Source organism: Cervus canadensis, chromosome 16 (assembly GCF_019320065.1).
Source record: "Cervus canadensis isolate Bull #8, Minnesota chromosome 16, ASM1932006v1, whole genome shotgun sequence".
Lineage (NCBI taxonomy): Eukaryota > Metazoa > Chordata > Mammalia > Artiodactyla > Cervidae > Cervus > Cervus canadensis.
This window is the reverse complement of record NC_057401.1, coordinates 19,016,578-19,036,836: the sequence shown is the minus strand read 5'-3', so window position 1 is coordinate 19,036,836 and position 20,259 is coordinate 19,016,578. Positions and strand designations below refer to the sequence as shown.

General features: G+C 38.0%; 1 protein-coding gene across 8 annotated transcripts in view; it reads right to left on the bottom strand.

Moving 5' to 3' along the window:
* The window catches only part of PDE4D (phosphodiesterase 4D), a 1,564,543-nt gene that overhangs the window by 375,080 nt on the left and 1,169,204 nt on the right, over positions 1-20,259 (bottom strand). The window lies entirely within an intron of this gene.

The window sequence follows — 20,259 nt, the reverse complement described above, 5'->3', positions numbered from 1 at the left end:
CTTCTTTGTCCTTTCATCTGTCAATGGACATTTAGGTTGTTTCTACGTCTTAGCTATCGTGAATAGTGCTGCTATGAATATAGGGGTGCATGTATCTTTTTGAATTATAGCTTTGTCTGGATATATGCCCAGGAGTGGGATTACTGGAGCATATGGTGATTCTATTTTTAGTTTTTTGAGGCACCTCCAAATTGTTTTCCATAGTGGCTACAACAACTTACATGCCCACCAACAGTATAGGAGAGTTTGCTTTTTCTCCAGACTCTCTCTAGAACTTGCCATTTGAAAATAGCTAAAATTATTACGGGATAGAATAAAATAAATGGCAAGATGCATGATTAAATATAAAATAAAGATAAGACTAAATTTTGAATCAAAATACTTTGTTAAACATTCAAGTTTTCTATCTACATATTTTAGGAATGTTCTATCAATTTGGAAGATAATTAGGTCAAGCCCTTTCTATCTAATAAGGCTCTGAGTTCTTTCTAAACACTTGGGTAAATGCGGGGTGAGAGGTAAAAATAGGGAGGAAGAAATAAGAGGGAAGGGAAAGACGTTTTATATTTCTTAAGTGCCTAGTAAGTAACTAACAAAGTCCTAGGAGTTTTTTTTTTTTTTTTTTAAGTAGTTAACAGGAAATATTTCTAAAGTCAAATGCTTCAAAAATTTGAAATTAACATAGGCTAATCACTTGAAATAAAGAACTAAGCATTATGTTTTTAAATGTGTGCAAAATCTTCTGGGTCAGTAAGTGTTTGTCTAAATTTCTGTATATGACAATTCTAAAAGTCAGAAAATTTCTCTTTTCAGTATTGTACTCCTGATTGCAGACTGAAAAAAAAAAGCCCTGCTTAGTTATTGACAGGTGAGTGCAAGGGTGGATACAGAACTTCAGTCTTGAAAGTCACTTCCTCCAGGAAGACTTGCCTGCTTTCCCAGACTAAGGGATGTCTCCATAGCACTTCCCGCACTTCCTTTTTGTCACTATCAGCATATAGTGACTGGCTTCCCTGACTGACCCAAACATCATGAAGACATAAACTCTGCTTTCCTACTGCATCCCTAGTGTATGGAAAAATAAACAAGTCACAATAATTCACTTTAATGAATAAGTAAATCAATCATCTCAGGACTTCTTGAAAATAAGATGCATCACCTATATTATATTCTTTTATGTTCCTAAATAGGAGCAAAAAAAAAAATTTGCCATGGGTAATTTAGGTGGGATTTTTCTATTTTCTCTTTCCTTAGATGTACCATCTGACAAAGCCACACTTGTAGCAATCAATAAAAATAAAATAAAATGAATATTCGACCTAAAAAAAAGGATACAAATGAACTCACTTACAAAACAGAAATAGAGTCACAGATGTAGAAAACAAAGTGATGATTCCCAAGGGGGAAAGGGAGGGAGAGATAAACTGAGAGATAAGAGACTGAAGTATAAACACTACTGTATATAAAATGGGCTAATGAAGGAACTACAGTGCAGCCCGGGGAATTTTACTCAGTACTCTGTAAAAATCTATGTGAGAAAAGAATATAAAAAAGAGGGGATATATGTATGGACTGATTCACTTTGCTACGCAGCAGACACTAACACAACGCTCTAAATCAACTATACTTCAATAAAAATGAATTTTTAAAAAATAAAACAACCAAATCAGAAAAAAAACACTGTTACTGTTATGACCAAATGAATACAAGCCTGTTCCCAGAATTTTTTTTTTTTTTTTTTGATGAAACACCATTGGGCAAGTATTCAGGGCAGCCGTAGTAGGTGGAATTAGAGCCACAGTTTTGCTACTTGCCATATGACCCTGAGCACTGTTGCCTGATCTTGTGAATTCAGTGTCTTATCCAAATGAGAATCACTGAAAAAACTTTTTAGGATGAATGAATGGAATAATTTACAGAAAAGCTTTTGGAAAATGCCGCCCCAAATTTTAGGAATTGCTACTAATGTCAGTAAACGTTTTAGAGAACAAGAAAACTATTTTTCATACTGTTAGAAACACTTACAAAAAAAAAAAAAAGAAACCACAGTTTTAAGAACTGTCCTCTAAAATGGTCACTATATGGGCACGGTAAGTTGGTGTATCATTTAACCAGTTACAGAAGGTATCAATCTTCAGTTTTGATGGCCTTTTCTCCCCCGCTATTTGAAATTTTTACCATGTGTGTAAGGACAGAATATCTGGCATGTTTTAAAGATTAATCCTATAGCAAAATTTTAATATTTTATTTGCAAATTGAAAATCTTCTATTGGTTCTATTTAAAAACACTAAAAGAAAAAAAAAGTAGCAAAGGATTCTACCAAAGTTAGCTGATGAAATTTTTCTCAATTGTTCAAAATTCTGGCCTTCACCTAAATATAGAAACAGTGCCATTTATTTTTTGAAAACTTATGGGGTCCTGAAGACAGGTTGTTTAATTGGAAAAGCATTTGCAGTACTGATTCCAACTCATGCTGCTCTCCTTGTTGACCACACACCAAATAAGGGCAGAAATGGCCTCAGTTTTTTAGAACTATGTTAACAGACAAGAAAAACAGTGATGGAATTACCAGGCTGAGGAACAAAACTGCTCCCTTAGGAGAAAGAAAAAAGACCCCAAATACCATGGATCTCTAAATAACAACAACCTCATGATTTCAACTTTGGCACTGGGACTTTTTTCCATGACACTGTTCAATACCTCGCTAAATCTGGATGTCCATTTATTGGAGCCAATACTCATCAACTCTCCCATTTCTGGGCACTTACTGCTGATATACCATCCCCAGAACCCCTTCTTCACCCTGACACTCTCTAAGTATTGACTGATTCTGTGAAGCAAATGTCATCACAAGGCTGGGGTTCTTTTTTAATTCTTTATTTTACTATGACAATGGTGGTGGTTTTTAGTCACTAAGTTGTGTCTAACTCTTGTGATCCCATGGACTGTAGCCCACCAGGCTCCTATTTCCATGAGATTTCCCAGGCAATAATACTGGAGTGGGTAGCCATTTCCTTCTCCATGGGATCTTCCCGATCCAGGGATCAAACCCGGGTCTCCTGCAAGGCAGGTGGATTCTTTACCGACTGAGCCACCAGGGAAGCCCTGCTGTGACAATAATAACCACTCATGGTGTGGTAAGGAAGGGCTTAACATGGGCTTCCCTGGTGGAAATGACAACCCACTCCAGTATTCTTGCCTGGAAAATTCCAGGAACAGAGGAACTTGGTCGGCCATAGTCCATGTGGTCATAAAGAGTTAGACACAACTAAGCAACTAAACCTTTTACTTTCAAGGTCTTAACCTAAGCTATATTATCCTTATAATAATATACTGATACTTTTATTCTTATATTTATTCTGTTTTCCAGCTAGGGAAATGGAGACTTAAAACGTTAGTCATTTGTCCCTGTGTTCACACAGCCAATGAGTGGTAGATATGAGATTAAAACTGAGGCCTCTCCAATTGTAAAACTCAGATTGTTAATCAGTATATGCCTGGACGATAAGTGAGCTAAGGGATGAATGAGGGCAGGTCCCTTGCACCACAGAGTTAAGTCATGGAGGAAGTTTTGGATTATCACAGAAGGAAGAGATAACAGGTATAATAGTTGAATAATCTGAGTTGGTCTTAGCCAACTCCCTGGTAGACATCCCTGTCACTATTTCATAGATGAGCAGTCTGAGGTTCAGCGAGGTTAAGTAACTTGGCAGATATCACAGAAAATAATATAGATGGAGATGTGAGTCTAAGTTCATGTTTCCCATCTCAAATCTTGTCTTCACTGCAGCAGGCTTACCCAAGCTTTTTAAATTCCTACTTTGAGGAACAAGATTGGTCTGTAGATCTCAGGTGGGACTGAGGCGGTAGGTGGGCACTGAGCGTACCCAACTGTGATAACTAGACAGAGAGGTGGAGAGAGAGGAGAACTGGTAGGGCTTAGTTAAGACTTGAGAAGTGATACTATTAATATAATGTCACTGCAGCACTGTGGATTTCTCTGTATTTTCTCTCTGTATAGTTTAAATAGAAAAGAAATGTAAACACTTTTCAGTCCATCCAACCAATGCTAGCAATTCATTAGGAGCTAAAATTGAAATCTGGGTGTTTGAGTAACGGTGAAAGAAAACAGTATATTTTTGTTATTTGTTTTATAACTGGATGCATACAATTTAAGGCACCATTTTCTAGCTATCTCTCAAAACCACCTAAGACATTCATTACAGACATGTGCACCTTCGGGCCATGCACATGGCAAATATAGCAGGTTCTTCCTTCTCTACCTTCTTCCCCTTTCTCTTTCTGCTCTTCCATCCACTCATAAATATATATTAAGCATCTACTATGTGCCAGGTGCCATGCGAGATGCACACTGGAGATGGATGGTGAACACAATTATGCCCAAACAGAGCATGAACAAACAGAAGACTGATCCTCAAGGCTTAGAAGAAACTGGACTGGGCTTACATTTTGAAAAAGTATCAGGGTAGTAGGAAGAGAACAGATATAAAATATTTACAGAGATAAATAATGACATGAGCTCTTACTTATGAAAAATGTCTATAATTAAGGAGAAAGTGAGTTTCCAGATGATCAACACTAAAAACAAATCTAATAATGTAATTTTGGTGAAACACCTTTCACAGCACCCAGTCCAGGGGAAATATTGCTCCTGTGACAGTCTAGTCTTAATATTATCTCAAACTGGGAGGGGTGCAGGAGAGAGACATTTATAAATAATTTCTTATTTCATACTTAGTGCAGCGTGTGGGTGTAACTCAGTGCTAAGCGGCTAAGGATATAAAGGAAAAATGGTCCCTCTTTATACAGGCTTGCGACTGGGAAAACATCTCACCTCATAAAAACATCTCTGTAACCTCTTGTGGTTAGTGTTTTCTCCATCAAATATATCAATATTGCTCCCAACGTTAAAACTGACTGTTCCTTGGCATTTTTCTTTTACAGAAAATAGAATGCCATAAACAGAGCAATCAGCTCTGGAATATTCCAGAATGAGCTGATTACAGATTTCTAAAACACAAACTTGAGGAGACATATAAACCTTGTTTCAGAAAAATTGCAGAATATGTCTTTTGCCATATCAAAAAAATTTTTTTCCAAAATCATACTATGAAAAATTTCAAAAATTCAGAAAAGTTGAAAGAATTTTATAGTAAACATCTGTGTAGATACCACTTAGGTTCTGACAGGAACATTTAAGAGCTGTTTCTTTAAAGGTGATTATCATACTGGACTTCAGCAATGAGAACAGTACTGTTATAATGAGATGCATCTGAAGAATTGCATATGGCTTTGTACCTGATGTTGAACTTAACATTGAAGTCTCTGTGCTTTCATATTGAGTCTGTTTTAAAGGATGGACTCTGTGGGAGAAAGACAATGTGTTTTTCCTATTCAATGACTATATCATAAGAAATTTGAATTCCTGTATCTTACTACAAAAGTAAACAAATGATTGCAAAGTAAAGGTTGAAGACTTGCTACAGGATTATGAATTATCAAAATAAATATCCATTTAAGTGATAAAACTGCCAACATGAGGTTTCATACACCTTCAGTCCTAGGTAATATGTTTTCTGAATTGTTTCATACAGGTTAATTCCTAGTAACCTGTGAATTCTGTCAGATGATTGGGAATATTACACAGTTACTGATATTGTACAAAATATCCTATAATATCTATGAATCAGAAGAGCTGTTCAATACATGGTAACTTTGGTTTTTCTCTGGATTTTATTTTTTGTTTCCTTATATTTTTAAATGAATATTATATCAATGCATCAATCTTAGGCCTAGTTTGTTGTGGACAAAAAAGAGGCTTTGCTTTGTAAAAAAAAAGAAAAAAAAATTAATATCAACGAATCTGTTTTCAGCTACTATTTCTGATGTGTCTGTGGAAAAAGCTTGCTACCTTCTCAGGAATTTGAGATGCAGGTCAAGGTCAAACGACATCATATAAGTGACAAAGGAAACTTTAGTCTCCATGAAATCAAAGAACTCATACAAATAATTACTAAACACTCTCTGTTCATGTTTGGAGTTGGATTCTTGAAAAGAATCCAATCAAGAAGTGCTATAGCATCATCTGAGAAGCCTTGGCTCCCAGGTGCTCCAAGGACTATGGAGCATCTCAGATTCAGAGAAATGACTCTTCAGGCACATTTAAGGATATGTATTTGCAACTCTAGTCCTAACTTATCACAAGGTTGAGTGAAAATGGCAAATATGGCCAAAAAAAAAGCATACAGTGGCATTTTCAAGAAGATCTTAGTGTCAACATTTTGTTAAAAGGGGGTTATAAAGTTTGTGCAGGTATACACACACACACAATATGTACACACACAATGGAATATTATTCAGTCATGAGAAAGATGGTGATCCTGCCATTTGTGACAACATAGGTTTGCCCTGAGCACATTCTGTTAAGTGAAATAAGTCAGACAGAGAAAGGCAAATACTGTATGATATCATGCACACGTGGAATCCAAAAAAGTTGAACTCGTGAAAACAGAGAGTAAAATGGGGGCTTCGGGGGCTGAGGGGTGGGGAACAGAGAAAATGTTACTTAAAGGCACAAATTAGCAACTAGTAACTAAATAAATCCTGGCGTTCTGATGCACAGTACAATGATTATAAACAATATTATATGATAAACATCAAACTTTCTAAGAGACTAGATCTTAACTATTCCCATCTCAGAAAAGAAATAATAATTATGTAACATGAAAAAGTGCATTATAAGCTACTAATACTAGATAGAATCTAGCTACTCATGAAAAGCATTTGTTAATTAATATAATTAATAGAAATATACACCAAAATATTGACAAGGTTATCTCTGGTTAATAGGACGATAGGCTTTTTTAAACATTCTTTTCTGCAATGTTCAAATTGTCTACAGTGCATAGAGATTACTTTTTATAATTAGATAAAACTAAATATGTGCTACTAAAGTCCTTGAATACTCAAGTTTCTTTTTTTCCCACCAGGAGTGTTAGATTTTTAACTTGATTAAATTTCAACCAAAGGTCATGAATATAAACTTTTGAATTCATGTTAAACATGTCTCATAGGTTACACATTGCTGAGATGTTAAAGGGTCAGAGAGAGAAGTATAGGGAAGCCAGAAAGCACACACACCATTTAACATCTACGATGATGTGATTTAAAATCAAATTAGAAGCAGCATGATGCTATCTGCAGACATTTAACTAGAGAAGACAGAGCAGTCTGCCTCCTGGAGGTAAAAGAGCCCTGGCCAGAAAACAAGAGAAAAGAGAGAGACCAAGCTCTTTGTAGATTTAGGGACCCAGCTCATGCCAGCATGCAAGATATTCTATGAAAAGAGCTAGATGTATGCATAGCTCCCCCTTGTGAAGAGAGGTTTACAGGACTCTTTTGCATTGTATTGTTTAGTCTGGAAGTCAAGTCTGACTCTTTCAGGATCCTTTGGACTGTAGCCCGCCACACTCCTCTGTCCATGGGATTTCCCAGGCAAGAATACTTCTCCAGGGCATATTTCTGACCGAGGGATCGAACCCGTATCTCCTGCATTGCCAGGTGGATTCTTTACCACTGAGGCACGAGGGAAGCCCACCAGGACTGTGCCTTCATCCAAACGGCCAAGAGCTTCAGTTAGACCTACAAGGCATTTGCTTAGCCTTCATCTGGGAACTGACTCCCTGTCTTTCTATACAGAGAGTGCATATGTCGTATCCCAGACTTGGTATCCTACTTCTCTACTATTAAATGTGTACATAAATATTCCACATGGTTGTGTTTCTTGACATTTAATGTTTTAAAAATAACTTTCCCAAGGTAGAAAATCAGCATATGTGTTTGTCCCCATTACTTCATAAACTTTTTCTCTTGCTCTAATGAATACTGTTTCTCCATCTGACAAAAGGCAATTGAATATTGAAAATTGAGGCATGTTTAAAATCAAATACTGTCCATTCATCTTAAAAATAGAGAACCACTTAATTATAAAATGTTAGTATGGTTCTGAGGACCATTTGAAAATACACTAGTCACCTGAAACTTTATATGATAATGACTGATAAAAAATACTATCCTTTCAGGCATGTGGGAATTAAGGACATTTTTTCTATGCTTGAATTGGCTCTTTACTTAGAATAAAAATCTTATTCATGTAAATGATTCCACTGATTTACATTATTACAATGATTTGGATAACTGCACAGCAGGAAATGTTAAATTCTGGATGCTTCCTGCAAAAAAAACTAAAATTACTCTGGAAGGTGATCCAGTGTATGGCAAGAAGAGTTGTGTTTTACCTGATATATATTCTCATTCAAAATGAGAGACAATGATTTGTTTTCACCTTCAGTTGAATAACTGATTGGAAGTAGGTATAGTTTCTGTTTTGCCTGTCATTGGCTATCCTACCTAATTAATGAGGCTCTCAATTATCTCTACTCACTTTCTTCCTCAAACTCACACAAAACATGTTTTTGAGCCAGGCAAGTGAAACAGTATGGCTGAACATACACTAGTGTTAATAAAAGGGTATTAAAAAAAGAACAAAATAATGTCATTTGTAGCAACATGGATTCAGCTACAGGCTATCACATTAAGTGAGAAAGAGACAAATACCATATCACTCATATGCGGAATCTAAAATATGACACAAATGAACCTATCCACAAAACAGAAACAGATTCACAGACATAGTGAACAGACTTATGGTGGCCAAGGGGGAGAGGAGGAGGGAGAGGGATGGACTGGGAGTTGGGGTTGGTGGATGCAAACTATTACGTTCAGAATGGATAAACAACGAGGTCCTAATGTATACCACAGGGAACTATATTCAATATCCTGTGATTAAACCCTAAAGGAAAGGTATATTTTTTTAAAAAAAAGAATATATATAAAAAAGTAGTGACACGAACACACCGCGATGTTTAAATGGATAACCAACAAGGACCTACGGTACTGTACATGGAGCCTGCAGAGTGGTAGGTGGCAGCCTGGATCGGAGAGGGGTTTGTGAGAGTATGGATACGTGTATATATATGACTGAGTCCCTTCGCTGTTCCTATGAAACGATCACAACATTGTTAACCAACTCTACCGCAATACAAAATAAAATGTTAAAAAAAAAAAAAGTAACAACAATACCAAAGGCTGACTTGGCATGACCATCCACAATCTCTAGTTTCTCTAAAGTGAAAGTGAAAGTCACTCAGCCATGTCCGACTCTTTGCCACCCCGTGGACAATACAGTCCATGGAATTCTCCAGGTCAGAATACTGGAGTAGGTAGCTGTTCCCTTCTTCAAGGGATCTTCCCAACCCAGGGATTGAACCCAGGTCTCCCACATTGCAGGAGGATTCTTTACCAGCTGAGCCACTAAGGAAGCCCAAGAATACTGGAGTGGGTAGCCCTTCCTTTCTCCAGGGGATCTTCCCCAGCGAGGGATCGAACCCAGGTCTCCTGAATTGCAGGTGGATTCTATACCAGCTGAGCTACCAAACCACCCCAAATCACATAGAAAGGAAGAACAACATCCTTCCTATGCAAATATAGATTCAAGACAAGTTCCCAAGACCCCCTTCTTTCCAGTCCAATTGTCATCACTCTTTGGGCTACTACTGTTTAGAAATTTTGTTGTGGCCTCTGTTTAAATCTCAGACTGTTCATTGATGAACACCACCATGTTCACATGGAAAAAAGGACATGAGGTAGAGAAGGAAGGAACAAATATATGTATGAACCAACTCATACTTAGATCTCGTGACTTCACACGGGCTTGTCAAAGACCGACACCTCTCAGCTATATCTCCACCCCTGACATTTTCCCTGTTTTCAAAACAGCATGTTTTCCCCCTTGTTGGACATTGACATTTGGATGTATAATAATCTTAGGAATTGCTCCCAGGCTGGCGTGCTGCAGTTCACGGGGTCGCAAAGAATCGGACACTACTGAACAACTGAACTCAGCTGAACTGAGATGCAGCAAAATCTTGGCATGGATACTTTATTTGGAGAGGTAGCAGGGAGGTAACTGTATGAAATTAGAGGTTGGGAAAGTGGAGCAGGGAGGGACAAGAATCAATGATGTATGCATCAGTGAGCAGATGATCATGGTGAGCACATGGAAATCCACCTTCTTGGGGACTGCTTTGAGTGACCGTATACACACGTCTCGGGCTCGTCCCACTGAAGCATTTGGAATGTGTGGTGTGTAAGCATACTCTGTTCTTTAAATGTCTGAGGATAGACCTGGGAGTGTTTAGTCACAAGCCCTCTGGGCAGCACACACAGTCTAGCAAGCTCCTTTGAACAGAGAAAGTTCCCAGCTGCCCAGGTGAGAAACTGATGGAGCGCACAGGCTCTGCCTGCCACGGATGCAGGTGGCCTCTGAGGTGGGTCCTGGGGGGAGGGGGCAGGGCCTGAAGCCTCTGCCCACAAATATGTCTCTCGGTGCCCACAATGAATTTTAGGTTCCCATTCCAGCACCGTACCACTATATCTGTGTTTTCCTTGTCTTTCCTCAACTCGGCAAATGAAAAGACAATTTTTTTTTGTTTTTGTTTTTTAATTTTCTCAGGCCCAAACCCTTGAATCATCTTCGACACATTTCTTTTTTATTTCTTTCCCCATGTGAAAATCTGTCATCACATACTGTCGGCTCTGTTTTCAAACTGGAGCCAGAATCATCTGGTCACTTGGCACCAGGTCCACGGCCACCACCCTGGTCCAGGTCACCATTGTCTCCTGCCCAGACTACTGAAGTGGCTTCTTGACCATTTTTTCCTGCTTCCGTCCTCCTTCCAAGCCTATTTTCAGAACACTCAGAGTGATTCTTTGCAAATGTACGTCATTTCTCTGCTCAAAACCCTCTTCTGTTTCCCACTTCACTTGGGATAAAATCCAAACTCTTCATCATGGCTTACAAAAGTCCTTTCTGATCGCCCTAATCTCTTTTCCTTCTCCTCCTCCTCCTGGCTTACTGGGCTCCACCCAAGTGGCTTCACCCAGGAACCACCGTATTCCTTGAACACAACGTGCCCACTCCGAACTCTGGACCTTTCATTTTGTTGTTTCTTCTTCCAAAAATGCTCTTGCTTCAGACACCAGCACGATCCTTTCATTTTCTTCAGATCCAAATGTCAGTTTATAACAGAGATGGCTACCCATTCTGACTATTCAATCTGAATTATCACTGCGTCACTCTTGTTTCTTTACTCGGTGTTGTTTTTCTTTACAGAACTGATCACCATGACATACTGTATATTTTGTAATGTATTTCACAATGTCTATCCTTCGCCAAACACAAAAATGAAATTTCGTTAGAATAGAGACTCAGCTTGGTTTACTGCTGATACCAACAACTAGAATAGGGTTTGTTAGTGGTAGGGGTTCCATATATATTTGCTAAGTGGATGAATTCACTGATCTGACAGCCATTTGAGATAAATATTGATAGTTATTAATCAATAAGTATCTGTCACTGGCATTGTCCTATGACAAATTTATACAAGCAGTCACTACTCTTCAGAAGCATAATACATCCAATGCACAAGATGACAAGCTGTACCCCATGCATGGTAAATCACTAGAATTTGGAGGGGAGATTATTATGAAGAGTGGTCATTAGGAAAAGGTAGGAAGAAAAGATTTATACTGGATTGTGCAAAACTTTGAATGTTTTGTTAGGAGCAGCATCTTTGCTCCATTTAAAAGCAAAGAATCATCAAAAGTTTCTGAACAAGGCAGTGAAATAATGAAAGCAGAATTTTAGTGCAACTGATGTTGACTATTCCACAAGGGTTTGAGCAGGGAAGATTGCAGCCAGGAGATGAATGTCATGAACTTTTCCACCTCAAATCCTCATTTATCTCAATATCAGAGATGTTGGCACATATAATGAATATAGTTTGTTTTTTTAAAAATCCAGCTTCATTCAAGTTAGTTGATATACAAAACGTTGTACATATATAAAGGATACAATTTGATGAGTTTGGACACATACATACACCCATGAAAACATCCACCTAAATAAGGTGATAAATGTATCCATCACCTCCAAAAGTTCCCTTGTGCCTCTTTGGTTCCTGGATTTGTGCAAAGTTTTAAGAGCACAATATAGCATTGTTAACTACAGGCATTATATTATACAGCAGGTCTCTAGAACTCATTCATCTTTTGAACACAGTTTTTAGACAACTGTATTACTGTGTGGTTTTCATGCCCAATTAGGAACCTGTGTGTCCATACTGTGAATGTTAACTAACATACTTCGGCTGTGAAAAAGTGTCCCTGTGGTTTCTCTAGAATGGAAAGTGAACCTGCTAAAGGTGTGAAAAACTCAGATTCATTCTCCTTCATGTTACCTGAGAACTCATAAATAAGGTAGTGAAAAAAGGTAAGGTTGGACAGAAATATGCTATGGGTTAGTTGGTGAGCTAAGCATATGAGTAAAAGGCAATAAATAATGTTGAAGGCGTCTGTAATGACTGAAGTATTCTTCATTTTTACTTTGCTTCTTTTCTAGGACCTAATGTATATTGTAATCTTCCTTTTTCTGAAACTGTGTTGTCAAGAAAAAGAGTGCTATGTGCTCTGTGTTCTACTTGGCCATGAACTTCCTGGGGCCACGTAATCCAGGGATTGCCCAGCACAGTAGGAACTAAATAAATGCATGTTCAATGAATCCCTCAAACCTCTTAGAAGTCAAACCCCAGGGAAATTTCATTATTTTGTTTTAAATTTTGCTATGCCTTCTTGTAATGAATATTTAATTCTGTTTTGTTCAAGATAGGATTAAAGGCTTCTCTATTTCCTTTGGTAATTAGTTTATGTAAACCAAGTCATCTATTTCCTCACCTACCCATGGACAACAGCTGGTGCTTAAATGTTCACAACTTTATTTGACCTTGATATGTGTGATATATATTTTTATATACTGATATACGGGCTTCTCAGGTGGCTCAGTGGTAAAGAATCTGCCTGTCAGTACAGGAGACATAGGAGATGTGGATTCAATCCCTGGGTTGGGAAGATCCCCTGGAGGAGGAAATGACAACCCACTCCAGTATTCTTGCCTGGAAAATTCCCTGGACAGAGGAGCCTGACGGCTACAGTCATGGGGTTGCAAAGAGTTGGACATGACTGAGTACACATAAATGCATACTGATTATTTATATATATATATGTGTGTGTGTGTGTGTGTATGTATCAGCGTATATACATGTATATGTATATGTTTATGTATATATAGGTATATATAAACCAGTATCATCTGAGAAGATAAACTAGTAAATGTCAGTGTCTGATACATGTTTGTGAAAAATTCCAAATGATTGATTCTATCAGTTTATGTTAAAAGTCAATTTAGTTCAAAAGTTAAAAATAAAGAGAAAATTGTCTATAGAGAAAATTAAGTCCTAAGGGTTGTGTGATGCTGTCAGATAATCTCAATTCCATCTTTTAACTCAGTTCATCAAATTATTCACCAGGTAAACATGTGAACATGGCTCTCAATCTCCTAGGGATTAAAAGCTCCAAAAAAACTCACAGAATCCATAGTGAATGAAGAAAACAATTATTCCATACAGCACAACCTTTTATACCTGTGCTCATCTTATGTTCACACTTTCAGATACCCTCTTTTTTACAGAATTATTGACTGTCATCACCATGCTACAACGAAGGTATCCTTTTATAAAATAAAAAAGATAAAATATATATTTTTAGTAAAAAAAATTATGCAATTAAAAATGTCTTGAAGAAAAGGTCACCTGACAATAGTGCCAAATTTGTGCTTTGTGACACAAGATTGTGGTGTTTTTGCCAATATTATTTATGAAATTTCCTTTGATAGTCTATGCAAAGCCATTTCTCAGGAACTGTGTGCGCAGGGCAAAGCCCAATTTAACATCTTTCTTTCTCCTGTTTCTATCTTTAGCCCCTCTCCATAGGCACTGTGAGATTCATGAGCAGGCAAAGGCTGGGGCACCAGGCAGACTGTGAAGGGAGGAAGGATTAGAGGAGGGTGTGTGTGTGTGTGTGTGTGTGTGTGTGTGTGTGTGTGTGTCAGACTGTGACGGGAGGAAGGATTAGAGGAGGGTGTGTGTGTGTGTGGGGGGGCAGACTGTGAAGGGAGGAAGTATAAGAGGAGGGTGTGTGTGTGTGCGTGTGTGTGTGTGTGTATGTGTGTGTGGCAGACTGTGAAGGAAGGAAGGATTAGAGGAGGGTGTGTGTGTGTGTCTGTGTGTGTGTGGCAGATTGTGAAGGGAGGAAGGATAAGAGGAGGGTGTGTGTGTGTGTGCGTGTGTGTGTGTGTGTGGCAGAGTGTGAAGGGAGGAAGGATTAGAGGAGGGTGGGTGTGTGTGTGTGTGTGTGTGTGTGTGTGTGTGGCAGACTGTGAAGGAAGGAAGGATTAGAGGAGGGTGTGTGTGTGTTGTCTGTGTGTGTGTGGCAGATTGTGAAGGGAGGAAGGATAAGAGGAGGGTGTGTGTGTGTGTGTGTGCGTGTGTGTGGTGTGTGTGGCAGACTGTGAAGGGAGGAAGATTAGAGGAGGGTGTGTGTGTGTGTGTGTGGTGTGTGTGTGTGGCAGACTGTGAGGGAGGAAGGATAAGAGGAGGGGGTGTGTGTGTGTGTGTGTGTGTGTGGCAGACTGTGAAGGGAGGAAGGATTAGAGGAGGGTGTGTGTGTGTGTGTGTGTGGCAGATTGTGAAGGGAGGAAGGATTGAGGAGGGTGTGTGTGTGTGTGCGTGTGTGTGTGGCAGACTGTGAAGGGAGGAAGGATAAGAGGAGGGTGTGTGTGTGTGTGTGTGTGGCAGACTGTGAAGGGAGGAAGGATTAGAGGAGGGTGTGTGTGTGTGTGTGCAGACTGTGAAGGGAGGAAGGATAAGAGGAGGGTGTGTGTGTGTGTGTGCGTGTGTGTGTGTGTGGCAGACTGTGAAGGGAGGAAGGATTAGAGGAGGGTGTGTGTGTGTGTGTGTGTGTGTGTGTGTGTGTGTGTGTGGCAGACTGTGAAGGGAGGAAGGATAAGAGGAGGGTGTGTGTGTGTGTGTGCGTGTGTGTGTGTGTGTGGCAGACTGTGAAGGGAGGAAGGATTAGAGGAGGGTGTGTGTGTGTGTGTGTGTGTGTGTGTGTGTGTGTGTGGCAGACTGTGAAGGGAGGAAGGATAAGAGGAGGGTGTGTGTGTGTGTGTGTGTGTGTGTGTGTGTGGCAGACTGTGAAGGGAGGAAGGATTAGAGGAGGGTGTGTGTGTGTGTGTATGTGTGCACGCGAGCCTCTTGTAAATGTCCTGCTTTACCACAGTCTACAGAGCTAACAGGGGAGTTCTTTGCTAAAACTTAGCACCCCAGGCCTCTCTAGAAGGCTCTTCTTCCTTTGCTGGTCTTCCTTCCCCCTTATTGCCAAGTGCACTGGCAACTCAACCATAACACAGAAATCTGTCCTCACAGGCCTAAAAGAGTGACTCTGCTGAAGTGTCTGCCTAACAATCAATAATTCATTTAAATGGATTTTCTGATGCATAAAATAACAGACTCTTCTTATAACCTGCTGACTTTTACCAGCATTGACCTAAAAATCATTCCCCAAAAAAGAGCTGTGAGGATGCTGAAATAGTTTTCAGTTTGAACAACATTTATTTTTTATGACTAAATAAATGATGAATAGAAAAGCTGAAAAATAATGAAAAGTTGGAAAATGCAGAAAAATAAAAGAAGAAAAGCAAGATCAACTATAGCCAGAGGTAATGATTGTTAAGTCATGTAGCTCATTTTCCCTTATCTTTATATGTATGTGCACATATAATACATACATATGCACTAATTTTAATATTCAATTAATATTTTAGCGTACATGATTTTGGATTCTGCTTTGGCTTTTAATGTTATACTATAAGCAACTTCCCATATCCTTAAAGGTACTTGAAGCTATTTTTAATGGTTGATAAGATTCTATTTTCTAATATCAAAATTTATTTAAACATTAGTTTATGTGGCAGAGTTAGATTATATAAAGGTTTTCAATATTATAATTTCACGGTGAATATCTTTAAACATCAGATTACTTTCCTAGGCCAAATACCTACAAGTAGAATTACTAGGTTAAAGAAATGTAGTATTCTTGAAGCTTGAGCCTCCTGATGATATCCAATCATCTTTATGAAATAATACCCTCAACTGAGTTCAAAAATCACATTGTGACTTTTTCTAAGGATTTGTAAACCACAATATAATTGAATATAACTTATTTATTACAAAGAGGACTCTCACCACATGAAAATTAGAACATAGGGCAATCAAAACATGATTCTTCTCTTATAAAATGGAAAATATTCTGCCATATAAATCCTTAATTTTGGCCACATTTTATGAAAAGTCCAAAAGCAAGCTAGCAAAAAAAAAAAAAAAAGGACATATGGCTGTTATTACAGCAACACAGAGTTGGTCAACCACTTCAAGTTCTTGTGGCTGGTGAGGTCACTGGAGCTGCAGGCCGACATTTCTGACAAATTATGCACATTGAGGTCACAGCACTTGACTTGAGGCAGTTTTTCATAATTGTAGAGTTCTGTTTACAAAAGGTCCTTGACTTAAAATATCCTTTTGTGCCCTCTAGTGTTTAAATCCATCCAAACTTTCCAGAAGTTTATAACTTATTTCTAAACTAGAGCTGAACGCCACTTCATTCTTATTTATACCAGGGGTTTATCTACAGCAGAAGGTGGCCAACATATACACTATTCCAAAATTTTTAGGTTACTTAAAACTTTTCATTTCATTTCATTTCAAAACCTACCACAGGGCAAAGCCTACCCACCACCTGTTTTTGTAAATAAAGCTTTATTGAAACATACTATGTTCATTCACTACATTTTGGTCTATGGATAGCTATCTTTGTTTACAGTGGCAGAGTTGCATCACAGAGACATTATGTCCTGCCAAGTCTAAAATATTTACTACCCAGCTCTTCACAGAAAGATTTTACTGATTTACCCCTGGATTAAGGAATCTCTCTGACACAAAGTGGAAGAGAAAAAAAAAAGTGTTTTTCTAATGATGTCATGACATTTTACAATGCCTTTTAATTCAATTTCTTTCCATCAAACACTGAAATATTAGCTAAAATAGAGTAGCAGCCTTGTCAATTAGCTTTGTGGTTCAAGTACCAAATTTATATTTCCTCAGTGAAAATGTTTGCTTGTCTACTCTAAGTGATAATATTGACTCCTTCTTGTGGACTTTGGTATTGATATAATTATATCAATGAGAACAGAACAAAATCAAAGTTCTTTACCCATAAGGACCAGGGGCTCAAGAACTCTCTTGCCTCGTAAGCTACATCATTTCTTATTGCTTAGGTAGAACTTAGACTAGTAGATTTAGTGACCCATCTCTATTTTTAGACATTTAATACTAAGGCTTACAATTGCTTTTACAAACAGGTACAGTATCTCTAGAATAAAGCAAACATATTGTTTACAATTAACATGGCTTTTACTCCAGTTTTATGCTTGATTCAAATCTCATGCAATCACTTTTTCATACATGAATAAAACCACAATGTACAATAATAAGGCCACAGTCCTGTATGGGCAACTTCACAGGCTACCTCCCTCCCCTAGTACAAATGCCTAGTACAAAGCCCCTCTGATATTTTATATTCTTGTTTGTGTCACTAGATTTACTGAAACTTCCTTCCTATCAGAAATGGTTAATTATAGTTCATTAGAGCTTTTTTCACATGGTTTTCAGGGAGTGGATATATTTCATTGTTTTTTAATTTAAAATTTGTCTTCTGGTTCAAAATGGTCACAGACATTTATTTTTCAAAGATGTACATCAACAATACCCTGGCCAGAAATTTTGTACAATAACAGAAGAAAACACAACACTAAATATTTAGAAAAGTAAATGAGAACAGTCTCTGGTTGATTGCCTCTGCTCATGAAAAAGCATCTTTATTTTTGTGATGAGCATTCATAGTCATCGTAGATTACATGCCTAGACCTGAAGATTGCTGCCTTTCTCAGGCTTATAGTTTCTCAGTGATTTCATATTATCTACTCTTCTATCCCTCCCATTCCCAATATACTCTCTGTCCTTGTATCTGACATAGAAATAATTTAAACACAAACCCCAAAACAAATCCTGAATAGACTTTAGGGAATCACATACTTAAAACTCTTAATCAGATAACTTAAAGCCACAATGCTATCTTTCAAATATCAATAACAACCACCACCACCACAACAGAATGCACAGCAAAACATATCATCTTTTATGTTCAATATTAAAAGCAATTAAAATAAAATTCAGGAAGAAAGCGACACCATACCTCTAATCCATAATCAAAATAATTTCCAAACTTACCTGCAAAAGAAAAAGAAAAAAAGATCAGTAAATCTCAAATCAGAATGAATTGTAATTCTTTTTTCTTTAGTAAATTAGACAAATTTGTCATCATAAACATAGTTAATCCTTAATTATCACCATGTGACTTAATCCCTGTAAATAAAACTTTCTAGTTCTTATAGATGCTAACAGGGTGCACACTGATGTTCTCTAAGGCCAATTCTCTTCATGAATAGAGTTCTTTTCCATGCATATCTGAACCTAGTAGGTGAGTTTTAGATCAAAAACTTAACTAATTCCCTGGACCCAGGAAATTTGTGAATTACAAAACATATTCTGGGAGTCAAATATAAACAATGGGGAAAATGCTTCAGAATCAGACCAACCTGTCATTAAATCCCACTTCTACAGCTTGAGAACTCAAGTCATATGCCCCCGTGAGACTCAGCATTCTCTAGTGTAAAGCAAGGGCATTATATTTACCAAGCTAGACTATTCTGAGCATTAAATTAGGTCATGTTGTAGAAGCTCAGTAAATATTAATTTCCTCCTTGACTTCACGCAACCTTTTTATACCTCTACTTGCAGAAGGATAGGTGTATGGTGTAGTATATAAAGTATGAAAGAGCTTTAGGCAAATTAAGATGAACAGAAAAGGTAAATTCTACATTTTCCCGTCTTCTTGGTAATGTGAACAAGCTTGGTTTATATGAAATATCAGTCTTCTTTTAAATGTTGAGAAACTTATTTTCCATTGTATGTTTAAGCATCTGACTCAGAGTTCAAACCATTAACTGAAAGTATAGCAGTCTTTAGCACAGCTTCTGTGCCCGATTAATGCCTACTCTGACCCTGTTACTGTCCCGTTCACTCTCTCATTGCAGTCTTATAAGTCTTCTCACCACTTCTGGAAACAGTCAGGGTGCTCCTGCCTCAGGGCATTTGCACTTACTGCTGCCTCTGTCCAGGAATCCAAACTGCCTCTCCTTGTCCTCTCCAAGCCTTATTTCAAAGGGCCTCTTGCTCCGTGAGGACTAACCTGACTTCTGAACCATACTCTTGGTATTACTTTTAGCTTCCCTTCCTTTGCACTTTCTTTCCTCAGCACTTGTAACCTCCTAACACATAACATAACACAACTTACATTTAACATTTATCAAATCTTCCTGACCCTATATAAGCTACACAAAGGAGGGGCTTCTGTCTGCATCATTTCCCTAGAACCTACAATGAGTGAAGTGAAGTGAAAGTTGCTCAGTCACGTCCAACTCTTTGCAACTCCATGGACTATTCAGTCCATGGAATTTTCCAGGCCAGAATACTGGAGTGGGTGGCCGTTCCCTTTTCCAGGGATCTTCCCAACCCAGGGATCAGACCCAGGTCTCCAGCATTGCAGGCGGATTCTTTACCAGCTGAGCCACAAGGGAAGCGCTACAATAGGACCTACAATAATGCCTGGTAAATAGAAGGTATTCAAAACACACTAGTTTAAGGAATGAATAAAGCATTCATAAAAGAGCCAAATACAAAAATACAAATTATACACATATAATTACAAGTTTTTTATTTATATATTTTATGCACATGTTTTAAAGGTTTTATTTGTATATTTATTATACACATGAATATTTGTATATTTATCACATTTACAAATATGGAAAATATAATTCATTTTTTAGCTAGAAGTAAATCATTTTAATTAATTTTGAAGACAGAAATTGCAGTAGTCAGTAAATCTGTTGGCTAATATTCCCTTCTACCAGGTACAAGTAGAAGCATGTAATCCTCTGTGCTTGATCAGGGCCATATGACTAGCTCTGGCCAAAGTCATGAGTGGACAAGCATGAACTGATGGTGTGAGAACCTCCAGGCTGTCCTCCTTCTGCCAAAGTCTGA